This window comes from Lampetra planeri, chromosome 48, assembly GCF_965212315.1.
Source record: "Lampetra planeri chromosome 48, kcLamPlan1.2.h2, whole genome shotgun sequence".
Taxonomy (NCBI): Eukaryota; Metazoa; Chordata; class Hyperoartia; order Petromyzontiformes; family Petromyzontidae; genus Lampetra; species Lampetra planeri.
This window is the reverse complement of record NC_136154.1, coordinates 1,956,148-1,982,595: the sequence shown is the minus strand read 5'-3', so window position 1 is coordinate 1,982,595 and position 26,448 is coordinate 1,956,148. Positions and strand designations below refer to the sequence as shown.

At 50.2% G+C, this 26,448-nt stretch overlaps 1 long non-coding RNA gene across 3 annotated transcripts in view; it reads left to right on the top strand.

Moving 5' to 3' along the window:
- Positions 1-8,223: 8,223 nt before the first annotated feature.
- LOC144733833 (uncharacterized) overlaps positions 8,224-26,448 on the top strand; it is a 62,833-nt gene continuing 44,608 nt past the window's right edge. For 2 of the 3 annotated variants that reach the window (XR_013588412.1, XR_013588415.1), the window contains exons 1-4: positions 8,224-8,475; positions 14,927-15,057; positions 15,517-15,730; positions 17,097-17,405. This is a non-coding gene — a long non-coding RNA (uncharacterized LOC144733833). Of the gene's footprint in view, positions 8,476-14,926; positions 15,058-15,516; positions 15,738-17,096; positions 17,406-26,448 lie in introns of all 3 variants that reach the window. The other variant, XR_013588414.1, reaches the window with a different exon arrangement.

Here is a 26,448-nt window from a genome sequence, read left to right as displayed (position 1 = left end):
CCCTTCTAACGCCGTGTTGTGATCTCCTTCCCTGACGGGGGGCTATGACTATTGTATCCACTTAGTGGATGCCGTCCCTACAAGTACTTAAGGCGGGGCATGCACGGTTGTGATTCAGGCGGGCACTGTCCTGGCGCACGCCTCGGCGGCCCAGTGTTTTGATAATGCGGAGACAGGTCCTGGGTTCGCGGGAAGCGTTGGTAGACCTCATGAGCCGGATTCCGCATGGTTGGAATCTCTGTGCTCCGAGAACCCTGCAATGATAGAGGTTCAGCGAGCTCAGCTGCGCCGGCTCTTATACGATTCTTTCGATGTCTTTAGCACCAGCAAATTTTATATTGGGCGCACTCCTCTCCTCCACAATCATATCAGTACGGGCGACTCGCCCCCAAGTCGAATTAATTCCCACAGACTTAGCCCCGCAAAGAAAGAACAGGTACTCCAGGCTGTGGATTAGATGCTGGCAGCTGGTATTATTTCCGCGTCCAATAGCCTGTGGGGGGCGCCCATAGTCCTAGTGAAAAAACGTGATAGGAACTTACGATTTTGCGTTGATTTTCACAAGTTAAATAAGATATCGGTGGCGGATGCATATCCCCTCCCTCGCATGGACGACTCGCTAGATGCGTTATTGGGCCCACAGTTTTTTTCGACACTCGATTTACCGTCCAGGTTTTGGCAATTGCCCCTCGATGACGAATCCAAACCAAAAAACGCTTTTTGCACGCCCCAAGGGCTCTCCCACTTCAATTGTCTTCCGATGGGATTGAATTCGGTGCCAACCACCTTTCAGCGATTAATGGAATTGGTCCTAGCAGGTTTGCAATGGGATTATTGCATAATTTATTTGGACGACGTCATTGTTTTTAGCAGTACCTTTGACGAACGTGCAGCTAAGTTTAAATTCAAACCTCAGAAATGTAATTTAAATACTTGGACCATATAGTTAGCGTAGCTGGTGTTGCCACAGATCCGGAGAAAACCGCGTGCGTGCACACGTGGCAGATGCCCAAGTCGGTGGCGGAAGTCTGCAGTTTCATCGGACTTGCTTCATACTACCAGCGTTTTGTCAGGAATTTTGCCACCATTGCTAAACCACTGCACGCCCTCATGGCCAAGGGCCAGAAATTTCGGTGGGATAAGGCTGAGTAGGATTCCTTCCTCGCTCTCTGCTCTGCCCTTGGCGATGCCCCTCCGCTCGCATATCCTGATTTTACCAGGCCCTTCATATTGGATATGGATGCCAGCGATACAGGCATCTGGGCAGTCCTTTCCCAGCTTGTCGAGGGCACAGAGAGGGTAGTGGCTTATGGCAGTCGAGTCCTGTCTCCTGCTGAATAGCGCTATTGCGTCATGCACAGGGAGTTACTGAACATGGTCCATTTCATCCAGCTCTAATATTTGTATGGACGGGACTTTGTTGTCCGCACAGACCATGCAGCCCTCCAGCACTCCCTGCGCATCGACCAGTCATCCGGGCAGTTGTCCCGATGGCTCGAAATCCTCCAGGGATTTTCATTCACAGTGGTACACAGGAAAGGCACTCGGCACGTCAGCGCTGACGCGTTGTCCCGTTTGCTGCCCCATGTCGCGTGCACGTGTGCGTCGGGGGCGTCGAGATGTAAGTCCTCGCAAGAGGGTGAGCCCGCAGTACTTGCTCGGCCAGGACAATGCAGGATGATGGTGCTCAGTCGCCACGCGATTCTGTCTACAATCTAGACCATGATGCGTGGGCTAAGCTACAGGTTGATGACACCTCACTCTTGGCATTGCGCCGTTGTGCTTCTCATGGGCCGGGCCCCGCGGGTCGCCCATCCATTGTTCTGCGTGAAGAACGCCTCATGCGGTGGGAAGGGGAGTCCCAGCGTTATTCCTTGGTCGTACCTACGGTCCTTTGGTGAAAACTTACTAAAGCCATACACGAGAAATTGATACATCTGGGTGTTCACAAAAACGTTGGCGATGCTGAAAAAATGCGTTTACTGGCCCGGCATGGAAAACGATGTACTCCTCCTGATTAGAGGTTGTGCCGATTGTGCGCATCGGACATCTCCTGCCCTGCGACCCCAGATCCTGTTACAGTCCAGTTGTGTCACGGGTGATTGAATTAGTGGCCATTCTCTTTGGTTCTTTCGGTAAAGTCACGTAGATAGAAAAAATAATAGATCACGACGGTGTGATGATAAACTGGCGCCAGCCTGGTGGCAGCTTAAGTGAAAGTACGTGAGGACTCGGGATGAGCAGGGGGATATAAGCGGGAGTGTGTGTGAGCGAGAGGAGTTGTTGCTAGGAACCAAGAGCGAAGACATCTCGCCGCTGCCGCTCCAGCCGTCAATGGGACCTCAACCCTCACGCCGTCGCCGGGCGGTTGGTGGCTAAACCCCCCGCCCAGGACAGACGGGTGAGCGGGTCTGAGGGAGCGTAGGTGAGGGCAGTGGTGGAGATGCAAAGTTGATGTGTGCAGAGTCGCTGAGTGCGGAGCTGCTGTGTGTAAAGTCGCTGAGTGCTAAGACGCTGTGTGCGGAGTCGCTGAGTGCGACGACGCTGTGTGCGGAGTCGCTGAGTGCGACGACGCTGTGTGCGGAGTCGCTAAGTGCGAAGACGCTGTGTGCGAAGTCGCTGAGTGTGAAGACGCTGGGTGCGGAGTCGCTGAGAGCAGAACTGTTGAGTGCAGGATATATGATGTGCAGAATAGATAATATCGGGGAGAAGTTAAGTATATGTGACTGTACAGATAGTTATAGGAGTGCCTATAACAGGCGCAAGAACAGGTGAATAAAGTGTAAGCAGGTGACTTGTTACAACGTGTCCTTTTTAAATAATGACGCGAAGCAGTCCCTTAAAGAGCCGCATACTCCTTTAGGTCATTACTCTACCCTGTGACCTCCCATCAGCAAACACGGTATCTTAATACATGCATAGGCAATACACGCGGTGGCAGGTATACCTCAATGAAGTGGGTTGCCCATTCTAATCCAATTGTAATAAACCACGGTGACGACAATCTGTAACTTGTGTCTTCTCTATTATTTGTTCATTCCTTCACAGCTGGGCAGCTCCGCGCTCTTCGCTCTGACACGGCTACACTCCCGTTCCCGCGCGGTTAGATGTTGTCGCTCGCACCAGCTTGCTCACACTCTCTCCCGCTCCACACACTGACCCTGAGCCATTCCCGACTTTCCCTTATATCCCCTGACCTACGTCACCAAACCCCGCCTACAGCTACGCCCCCTCACGACCCTTCTAGATGGTTACTCCCCAGAGCCTTTAAGCTCCGCCCTTAACTTCGGCTCATCCCTCTGATTGCTTGATGGCCCAGGCGGCGGAGCCTATCCCACTGATCGGCGATCGTCGGTGAACTCTCGTATTACACAATTATGACTGCCAATTGGTGATCAGAGAAAAAATTGAAATGGAGATAAATCTAAACAACTTCAATAGCGAGGACGGCTATAAACCAATTTCGATTTAAAGCTTTCGTGACTGCAGGGATTCATCTTCTTGGTTCTTTCAGTAAAGTCACGTAGAATGGAAGTAATAAAATAATAAAAATAAAACATAATAAAATCATTCTCACGACGTTTCGGCCACAACACAAGCAGCCGTCCTCAGGTGAAGACCAGGTCTGTCGAGGCGACAGCGTCTAAAAGAAAACACCACCACGCTTGGAGCGTCTATTTACGCTGGGTTGGAAGGGGGGGGAAATGTGCATTGGCAAAAGAATCTGCATATCAAGAGGAATTTAGCATATTTATGGGAAATGCAGGAATGCGATTAGTGCTATTTGTGAAATGCTAATCCTGCATAATGCCCATGCATTATGCAGGATTAGCAGCATCAAAGGGAGGGGATAGGGGTAGCATTAATAAAGGGAAGGAATGTTAATAGTATCTAGCTGCAGTAACTAAACAACAACGTAAAAAGCTAAAGTATAAACTACATATTATTAAATTGTATACTGTATTACTATACACTACCCTATTTCTTAGAATAATACATAGTGTAATATTACACTGTATTATTCTACCCACCCAACTGTATACCACACTGCTGTATATTCCCTATACAATTTCGATACTATATATTACCTTATACATTGTATTAAACATTACACTTTAATACTATTTATTATTATACAATATGCTATACACTATACCATTGACCGTCGCGTGAAAGGTACTAAGAGGAAGCAACGAAATATGTCAATGGGAGAGTGGTGAAAGTAAGCTTGCAGTGGAGCAAAGGATCCATTCCCTGCGGAGAACACAAGATATATAGTCAATGTCAATGATTGCTGAGCCAGAATCCATCTTCTCTGTTGAAATTGTCTCTGTGTTTGTATATGTGGATTGCCTCGTGAACGAATCTCTCATGGTAGCCGGATGATTTGCAGAGAACCTCCGTCTTGGAGAAGTCAATATCACGTGAACCCACTGAATTGTAACAGTGATCTGCCACGGCTGATGTGTTTGTCCTACCGTGTTTCAGGTCTGCTTTATGTTCACGGATGCGGTCCGAGACATGTCGTTTGGTTTCTCCAATGTAACTGCTACCACAGAGGCAACTTAGTTTGTAGACGCCCGGGTATTGTATGTCTGGAACCACATCTTTTACAGATCACGGATTTTATGTACTGTGTTGAATCGGACCTGGATCTTGTGTTTTATCAGGATTTTGGAGATCTTTTTTGTGACCCCAGCAATGTAGGGTAAGGTGATGGTTTTGAAAGGCTCCTCAACAGGATCCTTCTTGATGGTTGGAGTGATGGCTTTGCGGATTGTGTAGTCGGAGTAACCATTAGTCTTAAGAGCTTTGCATACGTGTTTGAGTTCACTGGCAATGTGTTCCTGGTCGGAGATGCATTGGGCTCTATGGTATAGAGTCTTGATGAGGGAATTCTTCTGGGATGGATGGTGGTGGGAATCCGGTTTTAGGTAAGCATCCGTATGGGTGGCTTTCCTGTAGACAGAGTGGCTTATTGAACCATCAGGTCTCCTTTTAATTAGGACATCCAAAAAGGGTAGCTTGCCATCTTTCTCGACTATAGTTGTTTACGTGGTGATTTAGTTACTGCAGCTACATACTATTAACATTCCTTCCCTTTATTAATGTTACCCCTATCCCTTCCCTTTGATGCTGCTAATCCTGCATAATGCACGGGCATAATAACTTTAAACCCCCCGCCAAACCTCCTACGCATTTCACAAGTAGTATTAATCGCATATCTGCAATTCCCATAAATATGCTAAATTCCTCTTGATATGCAAATTATTTTGTCAAGGCGCTCTCTCCCCCTCCATCCCAGCTTAAATAGTCGCTCCAAGCCTGGGGTGTTTCATTTAGACTGTCTTCTCGACAGACCTGTTCTCCACCTGAGGACGGCTGCTTGCGTTGTGGCCGAAACGTCGTGATAATTATTTTATTATGTTTTATTTTTATTATTCTATTATTTCCATCCTACGTGACTTTACCGAAAGAACCAAGAAGATGAATCCCTGCAGTCACGAAAGCTTTAAATAGAGATTAGCATGTTAATGGGAGATCGCAGAGCAATACCCCGGCATCTACAAACTAAGCTGTGTATACAGCAGTAGTTTCATTTGGGAAACTAAGCGACATGACTCGGACTGTGTTGGTGAACATGAGGCAGATATGAAAGACGGTAGGACCAATACCTCGGCCGTAGCAGATCATTGTTTTAATGTGGTGGGCTCACGCGAAATTGATTTCTCTAAGACGAAGGTACTTTGCAAGCCCATTGGCTATCAACAAAAAATATTTCATGAAGTTATCCATTTTCTAGACACAGACACAATTTCAACCGCGGAGATGGGTACAAACTGAGCCATCAATGGAAGGACGTTATAAACCAGATTAAGTCATAATTGGCTATGGTGTTCCCATCCTACCACCTTCCGATGTTAGTTGTGCTTTACTCCCATTTCAAACTTGAGCTTTCACAGTCACTTCGCGCGCCGACCCCTTGGTTGCGGCTCTGCGATCTCCATTAACATGCTAATCTCTCTTTAACATGATAATTTTCACCTGGCAGCCCTTTGATTGGTAGAAAACCAACCACCGTCGGGTTGGCTGCCTACCATTTACATTATCATTGGCTGCTGACATTTGGGCTACGCCCATTTCAAACCCTTATAAACAGTTTGCTTGGAAGCTACCCCCCCCCCCATTTTCCTGAAGACGACTGCTTTTGTTGCGATCAAAACGTCGTAGTTTTTTTTTGTTATTTCTTTGAACCTGTCTACGTGACTTTACCGAAAGACCCAAGAATATCAATTCCTGCAGTAACAAAAGCTTTAAGTCAAAAGCCTATCAACTTTATTTAGGGCTGCAAAATTGGAGATCACGACATGATGTGGGCCCCACACATATGCTGTAACACTTGTGCAACAAATCTTTGCCAGTGGTTAAACAGGAAAAGCAAATACTGTATATGCCTTTTGCAGTGCCAATTCTTTGGAGAGAGCCAACAGATCATATCAGCAATTGTTACTTCTACATGGCTCATCCAGTGGGGAAAGGTGTGTCAAAGAAGAAAAAGTGGACCGTGCATTATCCAAGCATTCCATCAGCTATATGCCCAGTAACCCACAGAGAAGGAATACTGGTTCCTGATGCACCAGAATCATTCTCACTTGAGTCAGACGAGGAAGAGGATTAAACTTCTGGTCCTGAACCATCAAGGTCACATGACCCAGATTTTCTCCCATCCTCCTCTGAACCACACCTCATAACACAAGGTAAACTAAAAGACCTTGTCAGGGATTTGGAACTACCCAAGAGTAAGGAAGAGCTGTTGGGCTCCACACTGCAGCAGTGAAATCTCCTGGCAAATGGATCCCTTAATTGGCAAAAGTAATTGATTGGTAAGAGGAGTCCTCAAAATAAATGGGCAGTCAAGAGAGAGTTGAACCAATAGTAATGTGGTGTTCTTCACTGAGGCACACACTTCAACTTGGAGGCAACACGTTTATTACACGGCCCCAACAGGGCTACTACTTAAACGTACACAAGTTAACTAGACTCCAACGGGGTAACTACATAACCGGGTCAGTCAGTAACATTCTGACTGACCCACGTTGCCGAGTGAAGACCGAATATCGAAGAGACATAGCACCGAGGGTTGATTCCAGAGAACAGCCCTGATCAAGGCTCGCGACTCGGCCTTTATGGGCCGCAGCGTGGCCGGGCTCTACTGTTGGCCACGCACCTTTTCCAGATTTTTCCCGAAGACTCTGGCCCCTACATCACGTGTCCCTCCCCCCTCCTTTTGGGCCCCCCTTGCCACCTCATCCGGTCACGTGCCCTCTCGGGGTCACCCAAACTGTCATGCCCTAGTCATTCCATTTATGTCACTACAGCAACATAAGACACGTGGATGCAGTGAGACAGTAGCAGGGTGTGCAGAACGATCACAAAATCATCGTGCCAGAACCATGTTTAAATGAATACCACAATCGCACTGCTGAGACTTGTGTCTATGATGGAGATGTGTGCATTTCCTGGTGTTGGTGATGATGAAGTTCTGGTGCGGTTGATGGTTCCCCTCGTGTCTTCCAGGAAGATGAATGTCAGAGCAAGGAGGTGGCGAGATTATGTTTGGGTCTGGAATGAGGAGGCAACCTCCAGGGATCGCGAGAGTAGAGGTGCGCTGCTAACCCGAGCATCACTTTACTCCACTGTAGACTGGGCAGCAGAGAGCCGGCTCGCTATCAGCATTAACAACCTTTATCTCGTCTACCCGTGCACCACGGCATGTGGGGATTATTATCGCCACCTTGCATCTTGCGTGGAAACATTTGGCTTGCGGGAACATTTTTTTTCCAAGTCACCCTCACTCTACCCTTCACGTCCACGGCCTCTCCCAATGACACATATTTCCACTATAGCCTTGCAGAGACTGTTGGGGCAAGTGCTGTTAGCGAGCACCTATGAAGGCCAACATGGAACACGAGGGAGGTGGTGCAGTTAGCAATACGCCCGGTCGCATTTGTCTCCCCAGTGGTGACGTTTACGTCTTGCACCAGGTACTCATTTGAGGCTGATTCGACCTAGGAGATGCCCAGGACCTGTTCAGATAATCGTCACTGGTGTTGGCCGAGAGGGGGAATCAAACTTGTGTCGCCACGATCGATGCGCAGCTTGCACCCCCCCCCCCTAACCCTCCCCTACCACTCACCCTCCCCCGCGTTACTTCCCTTATAGTTTGTTGTTTCCATGAGCCAGACCGACCAGAAGTGAGTTCACGGCAGCCTCCCTACCAAAGCAAACCCCTTAATTTACGTCACCTCAACGCAAGTAGAAAACGTCGCAGGGACTGCCACCAGCGAGGCTCCCGTTCACGTGGGGGCCCCATGCGTTCGCTTGCACGAATGCCGCGCCAAGGGAAACCGTGAGCCATGATGATGACGGCGGGGATGATGGTGATGGTCGTGATGGTGTTACCTGTGCGTACAGGTGGGTTCTGCATATCCGCTCTTCACACGGAGCGATCTTGGTTGGTCTAAATTGTCCGTTTGGTGCAAAGCGTCAGGGGTCAGCAACCTGCGGCTCCGGAACCGCTTGTGGCCCTTTAAGGGCCGCTTCGTGACGTTACTTATTAAGCACCACCACTCTCTCGTATTCGCCACGCAGTGGCATTGCGCCTCTTGAAACATTGAAGGGGGTTATTACCGATTTAGTTTAAAAAAAGTCTCTCATTATTTTTGGTTGCCGACCCCCTGGTGGAAGTGATTCTGCGTTTGTTCGATGGATTGGATCGACAACCGACCCGCCATAGATAGGAACGTGAACATTCTCACCACTGGATTTGCAGGGAATGTACGCTGTAGATGAATGCCAATATTTAATTGCTCAATTGATCAGGAAGTCACTTTGCCTTATATTTAAACTTCGAACATGAGTGTTATTAAATTAACTGTGTATATTACTCATTATCAGTAACGTCATTATCATCATCGACAGCATCATCAGCAGCAGGGTCATCAGCAACATCAGCAACGACAGCATCACCTGCCGCATCAGATGGTATTGTTGCATCTCTGTTATCCCCAGCCATGATCAATCCACTGATGAGTGAACACATCTCTCTCCCACATGCCACCAAATATCCGTACCTCAATCGACCATCTCTGCGGTGGTCGCCCTCCTGTCTATCGGCTGTACGCTTGGAGGACTTTGTAGCTTGCATGTGGCCTCGTGTGTGTTTGCTGTACACAGTGCAAACTTGTAGGTGTGCATGAGTGGGGAGCGTTGGAGCAGCAGTTAGCGCGTTGCACAACGAACCCGTCGAGTTAGATTCCTGCTCACGGCGAGCACCAGGGACGATTATCTGAACTTGTATTGGGGCCTCTCCTAGGTCGACTCAGCCTTAAATTAGTATCTGTGATTATGTACGATGTGTAAAAATTGCCACTGGGAGACAAAGACGGTCGGACGTGGTGCTGGTCACCCACCCCCTTCCTGTATCCTGCCGATCTTCATTGATGCCTGCTAACAGCACTTGCCCCAACAGACTGTTAAGGATATACGGGAGATATTTGTCTTTGTGGGGAGCGGTGGCACAGTGGTTAGCACTGCACTCTGCACCAAACCCGGCAGATACCCAAGTTCGATTCCCGCTCACAATCAATCACAGAGATAGCTAATATCTAAACCGGTCCTGGGTGTATGCCCTAACACGAACGAGCCATTCCTGAGGGCCTGATGTGGTGTGTGTGAACACGGGCATGGTATTGACCAACGCGCCCTCTCGTGTGCCGGAGGTGGTGCTAATCGTGATCAGAATTTACCCCAACAGTCTGTTAAGGCTAGACGGGGGATCTTTGTCATTTTATTGTCATGCGACCACCTCCCAGCGAGAGCCTTTGACAATCCACGTGACCTATCTTGGCACAAGCACCATTGTTGCTGTGTATTCACCTCTCTGTGCAGTTGAGTAATTTTATGGCCTGTCCATAGGAATATGGAGTTTCCACAGTTGGTTTTGGGGGCGCCAATCTGCAGGTTATCGCAGCGCAAGTAAAACGTGTTGTGGAAGAGCAATCTACACACACGTAACAATTGGGTTGTCCGACGTTTCACTGCTAGATATAACCCACCATTATCTGGCAGTTACCAGGGAAATGTCGGCTGACAACTGTCAAATGTGTGTATGTTTGTGGTTCGCTCTCCAACATCATTCATGGTCGTGCTGATGCAGTCATTGGCACGTGGGATTGTTCATCACGTGTCATATTTATTCAGAATCAGAATTTTATTCAGACTCCAGGAGTAGGAATCCGATGAGCCATGAAGCTTTTTTTCACAGATGTCCAGTAGGGAGGTCAGCAAGTTACAACAGCACAATACAAACACACGAGAAACTATACCAAAATAAGCAAGTCACTAAATATATACAATGAATTGAAACATAACAATATGTATATATTACTCCGATTCAGCAACACTAATTGCAAGCTTAGGCAAGGCAGTCCCAGACCACACCAAGGCAAGAACACGCAGTAGCAGTCCCTCAATGCAATGGCACATTCAATTGTTACTATCGATATATAAGTATGGATCAAAGTTACAAATCTTATTGGGAAATGTGACTGAATTCAACAAGCATCGTTGGGTGGGGTCAGGTGGAGAAGGGTGCACGACATACACAAAATATGGATCATTACCCATAATAGGCGTTTTTGGGTTCGATCGTATCAATATAAATGTGTCGTTAAACCCGTCACCACCACTAAACATAGCCAAATAGTAAATAAAACGTGCCAATTCGTTACTAGTTCAGCACACCGGTGTGTTGGAGAGTAAACCCACAACATTTACAATTCGGGTACGACGTTTCATCAGTAATTACAACTAGCATCATCAGGCGATATCGAGATTTTTCGAGAAATTCTCCTGTTTCGGTCTTAAATTGAGGGATAAATACGATGTGGTCACTTGCGAGCCAATCAGGTACGAAGGCCAGAGGAGAGGGGGGGGGTAAGGTGTACAGATACATTGTAATGGATATCAATTAACGTGTTAAAATGGATAATTGTATTGGGCTACGTAAACCGGCTTTTTGCGATGGCTTCAGCCTGCGCTACGTTACCTGATCCACGTGGTCCTCTTCCTCTCATTGTCAATCCCAAGACCCATTGTCAAACCCAAGAAAACTAAGACGTCCATCTGCCTTTTAACTTTCCCAAGAAGACTAGGAATGGGTGACAAAGCCTTTGGCATTGCAGCACCAAAGTTTGGGAACAACCTTGTTTCCTCACCTAACATCGTAAATATTCCTTCAAAAATATATTGGAGTGGAAGATCAGTTCTGGATACAACCACATTTGCAATGTGGTTTGTAACTTCGATCCTTACCCGTGTATCACCTCTCGTTTAGTGTAAATGTGTCATTGTATTGAGGAGCTACTATTGTGTGGTGTTGGCTCGGTGTGTCTGGGACTGTTTTTTTGGTTTTGCTGCCTTGTCCAAGCTGGGAAATTATTGTACTTAGGCAAATTGAACGTATATACTTTATTTGTATTTGGTTAATTTATGTTTTAGTGATTTGCTTACTGTTGCTATACTGTCACTTCTATCATTTGTGATGGCCAGGTCCCCTTCTGAAAAATAAGCTAACAGCTCAGTAGCCATTACCTGGTAAGATGCATAAAATGAAGTTTACTTTTATTTGCATATTTTGTTGAAGTATTTTTTTTTTACCTTCCTGTACTTTGTACTTCTATCGTGGTTTTGTATTGTTTGTTGTTATAATGCTCTGACCCACCCCTACTGGACATCTGTGAAAAATAGCTTTGAAGCTCATGGGATTTCACCAGGATCAATACATATGTAGTGACATCAGGGATGTCACTGCATGGTGCCGGCCCAGGAGGGGTCGTGCCGTTCGATGTTCCTACATCGTGGACAGCACCGTGTGGGTGGCTGTGTGTAATACCAGCCCTAGCGGGGCTTGGCGAGAACTAGGATAGTGCGGATCCCAGGGGCAGAGTTGCCCCGGGCCATGGCATTCTGGTTGATCCCGTAAACACGTAATCCGGAATGTCCATACAGGAGGCCCCAGGTGGGGGGGACTCGGGGGTGATCACGTGTCCGGAGAGAGCTCTTGTGAAGGATCGAGAGGGAACGAGAATGTTTGGGAAGGCGGGCAGGGCCGAGGGCGGGTCCCTGAGTGGGACCGAGGTGTCTCTTCATTCTGCATGCTGAAAGTTACGCGTCTCAAGCTGGAAGCGTTCCGGGCGATGTAAACCGTCCTACGGGGGACCACGTGGTCGGAGACCCGAGCGAGCTTCCTATTTTCCCCTCTTTTGCTTTATGCCTTCAAAGGTTACGTAGCCATGGTCGGGGTTCAATTCACCAGAGACGAGTCGTGGGTCTGGCTCCCATCACCGTGAGGAGTGTTGTTCTCTTCCCATTCCGTAACCATCCGCTCTGGCGTTCCGCAAGACTCTTCTAGTCTTGTTGCCTCCAACATTGTGAACCTCTTCTTGGTTTATTCGGTAAAGTCACGTAAAAGGGAAGTAATAAAATAATACAAATAAAACATAATAAAATAATTCCCACGACGTTTCGGCCACAACGCAAGCAGCCGTCCTCAGGTGAAAACCAGGTCTGTCGAGGCAACAGCGTCTGAATGAAACAGCACCACGCTTGGAGCATATATTTAAGCTGGGTTGAAAGGGGGGGAAAGGGCGCCTTGACAAAATAATTTGCATATCAAGATGAATTTAGCATATTTATGGTAAATGCAGGTATGTGATTAGTACTACTCATGCCCGTGCATTATGCAGGATTAGCAGCATCAAAGGGAGGGGATATGGGAAATGCAGGTATGTGATTAGTACTACTTATGCCCGTGCATTATGCAGGATTAGCAGCATCAAAGGGAGGGGATAAGGGTAGCATTAATGAAGGGAAGGAGTGTTAATAGTATGTTGCTGCAGTAACTAAAACCACCACGTAAACTACTAAAGTATAAACTACATAGTATCATCAGTATACTAAATATACTCTACAATAAGCTGAGTTACTAACAGTAAGTAATACATTACAATTCTATGTCGTAAAAAAATATAATATGCTTCCATCTAAACTTTATTCTCTTACATCACACGAGTCTACACCATACTATATACTGCCATAGACAAACCCAACATTAAATTACATACTGTATTGCTATAAACCACCTTATACATTGTAATATTACACTATGTATTATTCTACCCACCCTAATGTATATCACACTGCTGTATATTCACTATACAATTACGATACTATATATTACTTTGTACATTGTATTAAGCATATACATTTTATACTATTTGTTATTATACATTGTACCATTGACCGTCGTGTGAAAGATACTAAGAGGAAGCAACGAAATATGTTAATGGGAGAGTAGTGATAGGAAACTTGCAGCGGAGCGAAGAATCCATTCCCTGCGGAGAATACAATGCCAGTGAGTGGAACGCGGTCTGAAAGTCACCGTAAACGTGAACACAATCAGTTAAGATCCGAAATGGTTTATTACGTCCTTCCAATGATTGCTAAGCCAGAATCCATCTTCTCGGTTGAAATTGTCTCTGTGTTTATGTGGATCGCCTCATGAACGAATCTCTCATGGTAGCCAGATGGCTTACAGAGAACCTCTGTCTTGGACAGGTCAATATCATGTGAGCCCACTGAATTGTAACAGTGATCTGCCACGGCTGAGGTGTTTGTCCTACCGTGTTTCAAGTCTGCTTTATGTTCACGGATGCGGTCCGAGACATGTCGTTTGGTTTCTCCAATGTAACTGCTACCACAGAGGCAACTTAGTTTGTAGACGCCAGGGTACTGTATGTCTGGAACCACATCTTTTACAGACAGAACCTCCCTTCAACAATGCCTCGATCAGCCTTCTCTCACAATCTCATCCACCTCTTTGCATAGCCAAGAATCATCACGAGCGGTCGTTTTGTAGAATTTAAAAACCAAAATAGATGAGCGGGTAGTCTGCCTCATCTTTCACATATCTGTTTCTCCACATACAACAAACATATAAACGCATTTCTTATACATGCCATCACCCGCACACACTGCCGTTACCCAGTTCATTACTTCAGCAGCATTGATTCAAGACAAGCAAAACTCTGCACCAGTTTTGACACAGTCACTCATCAGCAGGATAATCAGGTTTGCTTAAATTATGTCCTAGCCCATAAGCTCTGCAGTTACACCAGCATTGATTCAAGCAACTTTGACTCTGCTGAAGAGATGCACTATTTCAACGTCGCTCCAGAGTTTTCTTGACTTGAATCAATGCTACTTAACTGATGCACGCCCAGGAGTCTGTGTGTGCGGCTGATATGATGTGTAAAAGTTATTTTTATTCATGTATAGAGAAAGTAGGTTAGTGATGTAAATGCTGATGTTGATAATTAAGTGTAATTTTCCAAATTCTGTTGTACAAATATACACACTAATTGAAATAACAAATCCAACCAAAGACAAACAACGATTACACGCAAACATTTTATAATATTAAAAGAACAAAAATATAATTTTAAGAATCGTAAAATTACTTAAAGGATTATAACCAATTTTTACACAACGTGCATGAAGGAGATATGGTATAGTTTAACATTAATTTATATAACCTTTTCGTAGGCGAGGCATGTATGTAATCCAGCACTGTGATCCTGCACTGTGATTCCTTATCGTGCACGTTACACGTTGAGATTATTATTATGACCAGGAAAAGGTATATTGAGACTAAACATAAGTGACGATGTGTGAACAGATGAACGGTAAATAGAAGAGGATCGAATACAAAATCTTGCAGTTCAACTCTCTGTGTTGTTTATACATTTCAAAGCACAATATTGATTGAATTCGAAACACTCTTTGTCTCTCACCATGAACGCAGAGATGGCTCATCTGACTCTGATGGAAGGACAAGATTTGAGACTGACGTGTCATTTCAGAGTGAACAACACGCTTGGGTCTTCTCTACGTTGGGAATACAAAGCAACGGATATCCTGGGAAAAGAAGAAACTGTGAGTGTGAAAGTCTAGGTCATAGATAAAATCTGCCATTGCATTGATGCAGAACTATGAACTGTGCTTTGTGACGACGAGGATCGGTCCCATTTTAACACATATTGGGAAAATCAATCTCTGACTAAACAACTTCGCATCACCCGTGACTGCAACAACTTGTTCGATAAAACACCTCTGTCTTGAATTATTGCGCCAACGAATGTGCCCAAAGCAGGCATGCATTGGCACAGTCAGTGAAAATTCACAGACTTTAATGCGACCCAACAGAGCTTGGTGGATCGTCGAGGCCATTGTTTTACGTGAAAAAAATGACTTGGGTAGGAATGCAATTCTAGACGTATCGGAACATGTATGTACCTTAATTGGTCCCTATCACTATATCGAAATGCATAATTGTTCATGCCTCACTCAGTGTTTATACACTTGATTGATTTCACACACCTCTTGTCCTTACAGATCGTATTGTGCAACGATGAATTAAATCCTCCCTGTTATGTTCAGCAATCATTTTCACGAGTGGAGTTTTCTGGAGACTTGAAGAGGGGGAACGGCTCCGTCACTATCAAGAGAGTCACCCTCAATGATAGCGGCGTCTATTCATGTACAGTCAATCATGAGAAATATATTCATAAGACAAGGGTGGAGATCTTGTATACCACAAGTACCGCAAGTAAATTGTGAATACAACATTCTGACACCAGTGCCTGCTCTAAATGTGTTTATCCAAGACCATTTACGTTACAGGAAATGTTTTACTTTAATATGGATGCATTTTCGTGCAGTGTTCAAGATTTATCTCTTAACGGAGTTGTTTTTGCTCTAATTTATATTTGTTTCATTGTTGTTACTTTATTTTATTGTGGTTGCAATTTGTTAACACGGGTAACATTTGCTCGTGGTCTCTTGAGTTCTCACCGTGTTAAATTAATTCACTTTATATAACATTCATTCAGCCATGAGCTTACTAGCAGCAATACAATGACAACTGTTCCACTTGTAAACACATTAAGTATTCCTGCTCATAGGAGCTTACAATGAGATAGATACGGGTGTGTGTGGGTGGGGAGGTGTCTGTAATGTCTAGCCAAGTGAGACAGACCGGGTGATTGTGGGTGGAGAAGTGAGGTGAAGTGTCCCTGATTCGAGGCCACTGCGGTTACCCGATCCTTTCCACTGCTAGAGCAGCAGGCGTGTGCTGACACTCTCCTAGTTAACACAACGCCATCTTCATTCGTCACGTGTGGCTTTTGTATAAATCACAAAGGTGGCACAAAAAAGGGCTGTTGGATTCTGCAGATTCGTGCAACTCCCACTGGCCGCAGTGGGCCCGTGAACTCCTCTGCGTAAACTGCCGAGCCGTCTTCCCTCGTAGCCGTGGGTGTTCTCTGTGTATCTCAATTTATTCCTTACTAGCGGAAAGTACCCGGCGTTTCCCGGGTCTTAAAAATATTTCAAAACTACTCTTCAAAATCTAACAGCAGTGCGTACTGACTGTGGTGGTACCTGCTATGATTACAGCAGTGCTTATTGTGGTGGTACCTGCTGTCACTGCAGCAGTGCATACTGTGGTGGCACCTGCTATGATTCCAGCAGTGCATACCGACTGTGGTGGTACCTGCTTTGATTACAGCAGTGCATACTGACTGTGGTGGTACCTGCTATCACTACAGTAGTACATGTTGACTCTTTAGCAGTATTTATCGACTCTACAGCGCAAAGTACTCACCTGACAGAGTGGCGTAGTGAAGCCTAGTCCCGTGCAGAGCCTGCGGCCTCACCTAAATTGTCCAGCCGGCTGAGGTGGCACCGTTGGAGGCTGGAGCTGGTCTGCTACCCCCCCCCCCTCCCCCCCTCTATTATGTATTGTGGACATTTGCCATATCTGATTTACAAAGTGAACACCTCAACGTAATGGTTAATTTGTATCACCTCAAACTAGCGCTATTGACTACGTATGGTGTGAAAGAAGTTCAACATACATTTACATAACACAATTCCAGTAATGTTAATATATTTGCCTATCTCTGGTTTTGCAGGTGCAGTGACAGCTTTCTTGACAACAGTTAATCATAGGGTGACGACCAGAGAAGAAAGCTGTACCCATAGCATATGCAATTATTATATCTTGTTCACCTGCATAGCTGGAATCATCGCCTTCATTTTCTCCATCGTCGCTGTGGTTCTTATTGCCTGGCTGTGCTGGAGGAGAAGGAGGAGGAGTGATGGGGCTCCTACGAACGTGACAGACATCTACGGTGACTCGAGGAACGCTTCCCTTCCTAGCCTACAGGAGATCCCGGGATGGGACACATAGACTGGCGAGCTGCAGCTGGATGACGAGCTGGGTGAGCAGCATCTGTCTGCATTCCCTCTCTTCCACAGCACAGCTGAGATGTGCCAGTGCTGTGCCGAGCCAGCCCGGCGTGTTTCAGGAGGCGCCAGGTTGGGGTTTTTTTTCCACTGCAAAAACCGAGCCATGCCGTCGACCTCACGGTGGGCGCCACAGTGGCGAGATATTAACTACCTTGCCTGGTATAAAGGAGGTATTGGGTTAGATCCCGACACTGACGCCTGCTGTAATTTGGAGTATGCATGTACCCCTGTGGTCGCGTGGATTTTTTTCTGGGTCCTCCCGTATTTTACCTCCACATTTAGAAACATCCATGTGAAGTATTCGGAATGACGGCGGGAAACCACTTGACGGGTAGCACACTTTATTAAATCTTGTCTTTCCACAATAACACGTGTGGTCACTATTTCTCACACTACACACTCCACTTGACACGTGTGGTCACTACAACTCACGCTGCACATTCCACTTGACACGTGTGGTTACTACGGCTCACGCTGCACGCTCACGCTACACGCTCACGGTGCACGCTCACGGCCACTCCAGCCCCGTAGCGTCCGTGGAGCCTACAGACCCACCCCAGCTTGGGCGTGGGTCACGACCTCTGGGTCCCGCGGGCCGGCCCTCACACGGACGTTCGGCCCCGGGTCCCAAGGTCCCGCCTCTGAGCCACACAGGGCCCCGGTCCTCACAAGGACAGCGGGACTAGGTGCCTCAGGGCCCTATCTCTTCCTCCTCCGTCTTCTGTCTTCACTGGTCACCAACCCCCCGTGCGCCTGTGCGCACCGCCTTATATAGCCTCCGCTCCCGGGAGACGGAGCGTATGCGGACTGCGACGTGAGCACCCCCTTAGTTGACCAATCCCCACGCGCTGCCACACGATCCCCTCGCTGTCAGCGCGCGTCACCGATACCCAGCCAATCACCGCCTCATAACCCATGACCCCGCGCTGACCCATGATCCTTCACCGTCAGCGCGCGTCACCAACACACACAGCCAATCACTACGCGCTGGCACACGATCCTTACCCCAGCGCGTATCACCACTACACATGTATAGTAGTTGGCTGCTTTAAATTTCCACGTGATAAGCCACTTTTTTGAGCTTTCATTTGTCGTCAGGTTGCTTCTGAAATAGAGCTATATAGCTCAATGGGCCTTCCCTGGTAAAAATATATATTTTAAAGTGTTGTACGAAATGACGTCATTGTAACCGTTTGGAACACTAGGTGGCTTCTGCAGGATTGGGAGGTCCTCTGGTGGTCTGTAACAACTACTGGGGCTTCTCTTTCCTCAGTGTGGTGGAACAAAAAAAAGGAATAGCTAGGATTATTAAACATCGTTGTGCATGCACATTATGTATGTTGATTACCCTATGAATAACACAACCAAGAATATATATCAATTGTAATTTATATCAATGCATTAACCCTGGTCTGTCCATCTCCTATAGCAAAGGTGTAGTGTTTTCAACAGGAAGTATGTGGGGGTCGCTAGCCCCCGAGATCCCTCCCTCGATAATGCCAACGGCCGGGCTAACATCATCAATCGCCCCCCCGCTGCTAAGCGAACCGCTGCTAGGTTCCTTACCCATGGTGTGGGAGCCGTCGCCCGAGGATTCCCCTCCACCGCGGGTCCGCGTAGCAGGCATGGTTAATTACGTACGCGCACACCCACACACAGCTCCACACGCGATACCCACTCTTGCGCCGCTCTGCGCCGCGCTGGCCGCGCACGTTACGATCGCGCACCTGGGGTACGCCGATTACGCACGCCGAGAGCTTACGCAAGTAACGAGCACACGTAAGCGGGGCACACGCCGACACAACGACTCAAGTTGCGGCCGCCGTGCGCGCGAGACAAACCGTACAACAATGCGCAGCCGATTACGCGCTCGAGCCGCGGGGATGGGGGTCAGGTGCCCACCACCGCGCCGCACTTTACGCACGTAACGAGCACACGCAAGCGGGGCACACGCCGACACAACGACTCAAGCCGCCGCCGCCATGCGCGCGAGACAAACCGTACAACAATGCGCAGCCGATTACGCGCTCGAGCCACGGGGTTGGGGGTCAGGGGCCCACCACCGCGCCGCACTTTACGCAAGTAACGAGCACACGCAAGCGCGCACAAAGCTAACAGCTTCACTGCGCACCGCGGTTTCGCACACGCGAGCGGGGCGCACGCCGACACGACGACTCGTCCCCTCCCGCACTCGCGCGTGCATGTCAACACAAGTATCGTACAAGGACGATTCTCCTCTCACACGGCGGCGTAGGCACGCCAACACACAAAAGTGCTCTCCCCGGGCGTTAACACACACACCTCCGTACCCGCACAATCGTACAGAGACCACGGCCTTTACGCATATGTAGTGGTGGTATTGACGTGCGCCGACTGTGACAGTGATGGATCACGGGGCGGCGCGGGGTGCGGGGTTGGGCACGCGTTGTGGGCGTGGTGTGGACGCGCGCGCCGGGAGTGACAGATGACGGGGCGGCGCAGCGTGGGTGGTGAGGCACGATGAGATGTGGGAAAAGAGGATCGTAGCCAGCGCCCGGCGATTGGTCGAATAAGTGGGTGCTCGCAGCGACGTCCGCAGGTGGGGTATAAAGGGGGACGCGCGAGAGCACTCGGGGAGAGTTACCCAGTTGAAGACCTGAAGACGGAGCTGAAGACCTAGTGCCCGAGACCCCTAGTCCCGCCGTCCTTGTGGGGACCGGGGCCCTGTGTGGCTCGGAGGCGAGGCTGTGGGACCCGGGGCCCGACGCCCCCGTGGGTCGGGCTGGGGACCCACAGTCGAGACGGATACCCCGGGCAGGGAGTGTCCCGAGTAGCTCAGTGGCGTTAGTCGCCGAGTAGCTAAGTGGATGTTGGTCATCCGAGTAGCTCAGTGGCGTTAGTCGCCGAGTAGCTAAGTGGGTGTTTGTCACCCGAAGTACTAAGTGGATGTTGGTCATCCGAGTAGCTCAGTGGGCGTTAGTCGCCAAGTAGCTAAGTGGGTGGTTGTCACCCGAGATACTAAGTGGGTGTTTGTCACCCGAGATACTAAGTGGGTGGTTGTCACCCGAGATACAAAGTAGGTGTTAGTCACCTGTGAACGAGTTGATAAAATAAAGAGTGTGTTACCCGTGAAGTCGTCTCCCGCCGAGTTACTACATTACAACTGGCGTCAGAAGTAAACCTGTCTTCAAGAAGTATGGACACAAGGAAGACTACCCGTACCCACGAGCGAGGTCGGGATGACGACGGCGTACCGGGGACACCGACCTCGGGAGTAGAGGACGAGGAGTTGCCGCCGATGCAGCACTTCGCGGTGATGGCCGACGCTCCGCTTGCCTCCGACACCAGCCTCCAGGACGCGCACTCCCGGTTGGCGGAGTTGCTGCTCGCCGCCGCTGCAATCTTGGCCGAGATCTCCGTTCCAGCGGGCGAGAAAACGGCTGCGGGGTTGGAGGAAGGAGCGAGGCTGGCGGGATCCCGCCAAAAGGCGCTTCGCGCCAAAAGTCTGGAAGTTCCCGCCGTTTTTGAGGGGCCGCCATTGATTGGCGGGAAACACGGACGCCACGTGGCCGGACACCTCCGCGCAGCGCAGCCCACGTCATCAGCGCGCGCCGGAGCTCTCCATTTTGCGCCTGACAACCGAGCCGACATTTTAGACAACTACAGCGGAGCGCGGGAAAATCTCTCCGACGTCGACGACGATCGGGTCCTCCAGCAAAGATTGCCCGCGCTGTCGGCGTTCAAGGCGGATGGGGGCGACTGGGGAGCCTTCCAACGAAGGTTCCTCGCTCATCAGGAGATGTCGGGGTGGTCCGACACCACTGCCCTGCGTGCGTTGCCAGCGATGCTTGACGACGACGCGCTTGCAGCCTTCACATCTGCTGCAAGGTCGTCCCGCTCTACGCTCCAGGCCGCACTACACCTGATGGCGAAGGTGTTCGGGCCGCCCTCCACGTGTCGCCACCAGTTCTACGATCGGCGGAAGGTGGCTGGAGAAACAACGCTCGCCTATCGCACGGCGCTGCTCGCCCTGGCGGACGCAGCTTTTCCCCGCATGGACAAGGAAGGGAAGGACGCCATGGTGACGGAGCAGCTGCTGGCATTGGCCCACGAGTTGGGAGTCCCCATCAATGTGGCGGACGAAATGGATATCTGCTCCCTGGCGATCGCCACGAGTATTCACGCGTACGAGGTCCTCAAGCGCAAGCCGACGGTCGTCTGCAAATTGGCGGGGAACGCGGCACCGGCCGCCACGATCGCCGAGCCTCAGCCAGCTGCGGATCGGGAGCAGGCCTTCGCTGTATTGCGTCCGGGGGAGTGGAGAACGGGAGGTCGTTCACCCACACGTTCATCCCGCAAGCTCGAGCAACCGAAACCTACGACGTCCCTCGTCGTCTGCTACAACTGCGGCCTTCGGGGTCACGTCGCAGCCGGGTGCCGGGCTCCGCGTCAGCGCGCCACGGGACCACGTCGGGACGACGACCAGGCCCACAAGTCATCCCAACTAAACCCGGCAAGTCGCGGCACCTCACACGCTCGGTCCACATACGCGGCACGTTCGGGTCGCCGCTTGGCGGTGGGGGGTCCGCGTCTGGGTGCCGGGGGTTCACTTCGGCGAGGGGGGTCCGTACACGGCCCGAAAGCAGTCGAATGGTCCGAATTGGCCCACAGGATAGTGGCTGCGTCGGCCGGGTCGTCCGTGGTAACGGGGTTTATTGACGGGGTTGAGGTCCGGGTGCTTGTGGACACGGGTGCGTTGGCCACTATCATTTCGGACCTTATTTATAACATTCTTCCCGTCCAAAGTCGACCCCTTCTGCCTGTGGACGTGCCATTTTATGCGGCGAATGGGGGATCCCTGGGGATCATCGGCCAGATTCGGGCGACTATTTGCATTGGTGACATCAAATTGGCGGGCCCTATTTTTGTATCATCATCGCTGGCCGTTCCTTGTTTGCTAGGTACGGACTTTTTGTCCAAAATGCCCATCAAAATTCTCATAGATCAGGCCTGTATTGAGCTTCCGTCGGGACGGCGGGTTGCGTTTTTGACGAGCCCTACCAAAATACGCACGGTTTGTGCGACGGTGCAGGCGCTGGCAACTCAGACTGTACGGGTGCCCCGGGGATCGCAAATGTTGGTACCCCTTCGGTTGAGGAAACCACTCGGGGTGGATGCGGGGGCACAGGGAGTACTGTTGGGGCCGTCTAACAGGGCCAAAAGTGGCCTCGACTTGGCGGTAGCTCAAACCATGGTGAGAGGGGACAGTGAGCCGTTCGTAATGGTCCTGAATACGGGGTCGCGGCCGGCCATAATTACGCAGGGAACGGTGCTGGCTCACGCCGCGCCGCTACCCGTTGAGGAACAGCTCGTTGCTCACGCCGATTTCAGTGTCGAGTCGCATCCTCCAAGTGATGAGGGGACAGAGTGGTTGGACTCGTTGTGTGCCGGGTCTGCTAACTTGTCCAAGGTGCAATTGGGAGCATTGAGGGGTTTGCTACTCGAGTTTGCTGACGTGTTCAGCAGACATAAGTACGATATCGGCTGCACAGACCTGTTGCGCCACCACATAGCTACGGGGGACGCGGCCCCTATTCGACAGAATCCCTTCCGGCTCAGCCCAGCCGAGAAGGAGCATGTGCAGTCGGCGGTTAATGACATGTTGGCGGCCGACATCATTTCGCCCTCTTCTAGTCCGTGGGGTGCTCCTATTGTCCTAGTTAAAAAACAGGACGGGTCTTTGCGGTTCTGTGTCGATTTCCGCCGCTTAAACAAAATCTCGATGGCGGTTGCGTATCCGCTCCCCAGGATGGATGAGTCGCTGGATGCCTTGGCGGGAGCACAGTTTTTTTCCACACTCGATCTGCTTTCCGGATTTTGGCAATTGCCCCTCGATAACGAATCTAAACCTAAAACCGCTTTCCGGACACCTGGTGGCCTATTTGAATTCAACCGTTTGCCCATGGGCTTACATTCCGCTCCCGCCACGTTCCAGAGGCTCATGGAATTGGTTTTGTCGGGCCTCCAATGGGACACCTGTTTGATTTACCTTGACGATATCATCGTTTTCAGCCGGACTTTTGAGGAGCACCTCCAGCGACTGAGAGCGGTGTTCCTCAGGATGCGTTCCGCTAAGCTTAAATTTAAACCGGCTAAATGTTTTCTGCTTCGGGAATCGGTCAGGTATTTGGGCCATATCGTGAGTCGTTCAGGGATCTCGACAGACCCTGCTAAGACGCACTGCGTCAGTTCATGGCCAACGCCAACCTCGGTCACGGAGGTTCGCAGCTTTATTGGATTCGCCTCCTATTACCGTCGTTTTGTCAAGCAGTTTGCCAGCATAGCCAGGCCCCTGCACGCTTTGATGGCTAAGGGTGTGCGGTTTCACTGGGGGCCGGAAGAGGAGGCTGCGTTCTGCTCCCTTCGTGACGCCTTGGTGCAGGCTCCCCCCTTGTGTTACCCCTATTTCACGCAACCGTTTTTGCTTGACACGAATGCCAGCAACACGGGTATCGGGGGAGTGCTCTCACAGGTGGTCGGGGGGGTTGAACGGGTGGTCGCCTACGGTAGTAGAGTTCTTTCCCCCGCCGAACAACGCTATTGCGTGACTCGTCGTGAATTGTTAGCGATTGTGTTTTTTACACAGCAATTCAGGCCGTATCTTTACGGCCGTCATTTTACGGTTCGTACGGACCATGCGGCTCTCCAATACGCTATGCGGGTGGCGCAGCCATCCGGCCAATTGTCCCGATGGTTGGAGGTCCTTCAGGACTACCAATTCACGACGATTTACCGCAAGGGATTGCGACACTCAAATGCGGACGCCTTGTCGCGGTTGCCACCGCGCACGGACTGCGCATGTTTGCTGGGATCGGCGCAGTGTAAACCCCCGGTCGCCGACCCCGCGGGAGTTGCGCTCGCCGCCACTGACACCGCGGGTGTCGACGCTCCCACGTGGAGGGACTCGCTGTTATCGTTGCCCCTCATCGAGTGGGGCCGTCTCCAAATGTCCGACAGCTCCCTACTCACGCTACGTCGGAAAGTTGACGCTCCCGAGGTAGGGGATGCGCGGGTCGGTTCCTGGGTGTGCAGACAGGGCCTCTTGATGAAGTGGGACAACATGTCCCGGCGTCACGTGCTCGTTGTGCCTTTTGCTATGCGGGGTAGGGTCGTTCTGGCTGCTCATGAACGACTCATGCATCTGGGTTTTCACAAAACGCTCGCCCTAATCCAGCGAGACTATTATTGGCCGGGGATGGGTAACGACGTGGCGAACATTCTTAAGGGATGCGTAGGGTGCGCCCAAAGAAAACCGCCACCATTGGCGGCTAATCCACCGCTGCAATCCATTCAAGTTTCGCGCACAAACGAATTGGTTGCGTTAGACATCTTGGGGCCCTTTCCTGCTACACCGAGGGGAAATAGGTTCCTGCTGGTTGACGTAGAGTACTTCACCCGATGGCCCATGGCATGGCCACTCGCCAACCAGTCGGCTGCAGCAGTGGCGGACGCCTTTGTCCAAGGTTATGTTTTGGACAAGGGCGCCCCCGAACGCTTGCTGACGGATCAAGGGAAGAATTTTTCGAGCGTTTTGTTGCGCGAGGTGTGCGACCTGTTGGGTACAAAGAAAGTGCGTACTTCCCCGTACCACCCGCAGACTGACGGGATGGTTGAACGTCTGAACAGGACGATTACGTCTATGCTGTGCCAACAGGTCTGCGACGATCAGGTTGATTGGGACTTACAGGTGCCGGGGGTACTCGCGGCCTATCGAATGGCCCCTCATGCGGCGACGGGGTTTTCCCCATTTTTTCTTATGTATGGGCGGGAGGCCGATCCGGCCATGGACGTCCAACTGGGGATTTCCCAGCCACGTGCAAAATCTAAATTGGCAGACCACATCAAATTTAATATCGCCAAATTGGCTGAAGCGCGGGAGGCGGCGAGATTGAATTCGCGGTCTCGGCAAATCGCGAACGAGAGGTTGCATGGACGGAGGGTGCATACGCACGATTGGAAACCAGGCGATAAGGCCTGGCTGCATTGTCCACATGCACCGTTGGCTACGTCCCCCAAATTGTTGAGACCTTGGAGGGGACCGGTGGAAATTGTGCGGGTTGCACGACCCCAGAGTATACAGATTAAATGGGGAAAACGCCGTTGGTACGTGCACCCCTCCCGACTGAAACCCTATGCGGCACCGTGTGACCCCGTTCTGTGCCGTAACGACCGGGCGTGTGATGTGACCGTCGACTCGGGGAGGGATGTGTCGCAGGCTGATCCTCACGTGTCTCCACCTGACCCACCCCCAGGTGTCTCGGGCCTGACGGCTGCTGACCGTCGGGAACCGGAACCCCGCGGCACGCGCGGATCCCCGATGCCTGGCCCATGTCTTCCTGAACTGCCGGCACCACCGGACGGTCAACTGCGTCTGGTGCCGTACGACGGACCGGCAAGGCGGACTCGGGCTAGGGCACAACACTTTTCATGAAGACATTTTTCAACCCCGAGCTCGCCCAGTGTTCCCCCTCTGCCGGGGTAATGTCCCGTTCTAGGGACGCTCGGAAAGAATGGGACGCTGCACGAGTCGGAAGAAAAAAAAAAAAGAAAAAAAATTTATTTTTCTTTTCTGCATACACATTTGGTATTGTCACTCGCCGGATTGTACATATTGTTCTGTTGTTGTAGTGGCATTGGTTGATGGTTGCGGATGGCAGTGTTCGCGTTGTGTTGTGTTGTTACGTTGGTTGTTGTTCTTGTTGTTGTGTTACGGGGCACACAGGGGGGAGGGGGTGTTGTATATTTTTATAGCAGCCGGGTCGGCTGCGAGCTATGTAGTAGGGGGTGATGTAGTGGTGGTGTTGACGTGCGCCGACAGTGACAGTGATGGATCACGGGGCGGCACGGGGTGCGGGGTTGGGCACGCGTTGTGGGCGTGGTGTGGACGCGCGCGCCGGGAGTGACGGATGACGGGGCGGCGCGGCGTGGGTGGTGAGGCGCGCTGAGATGTGGGAAAACAGGATCGTAGCCAGCGCC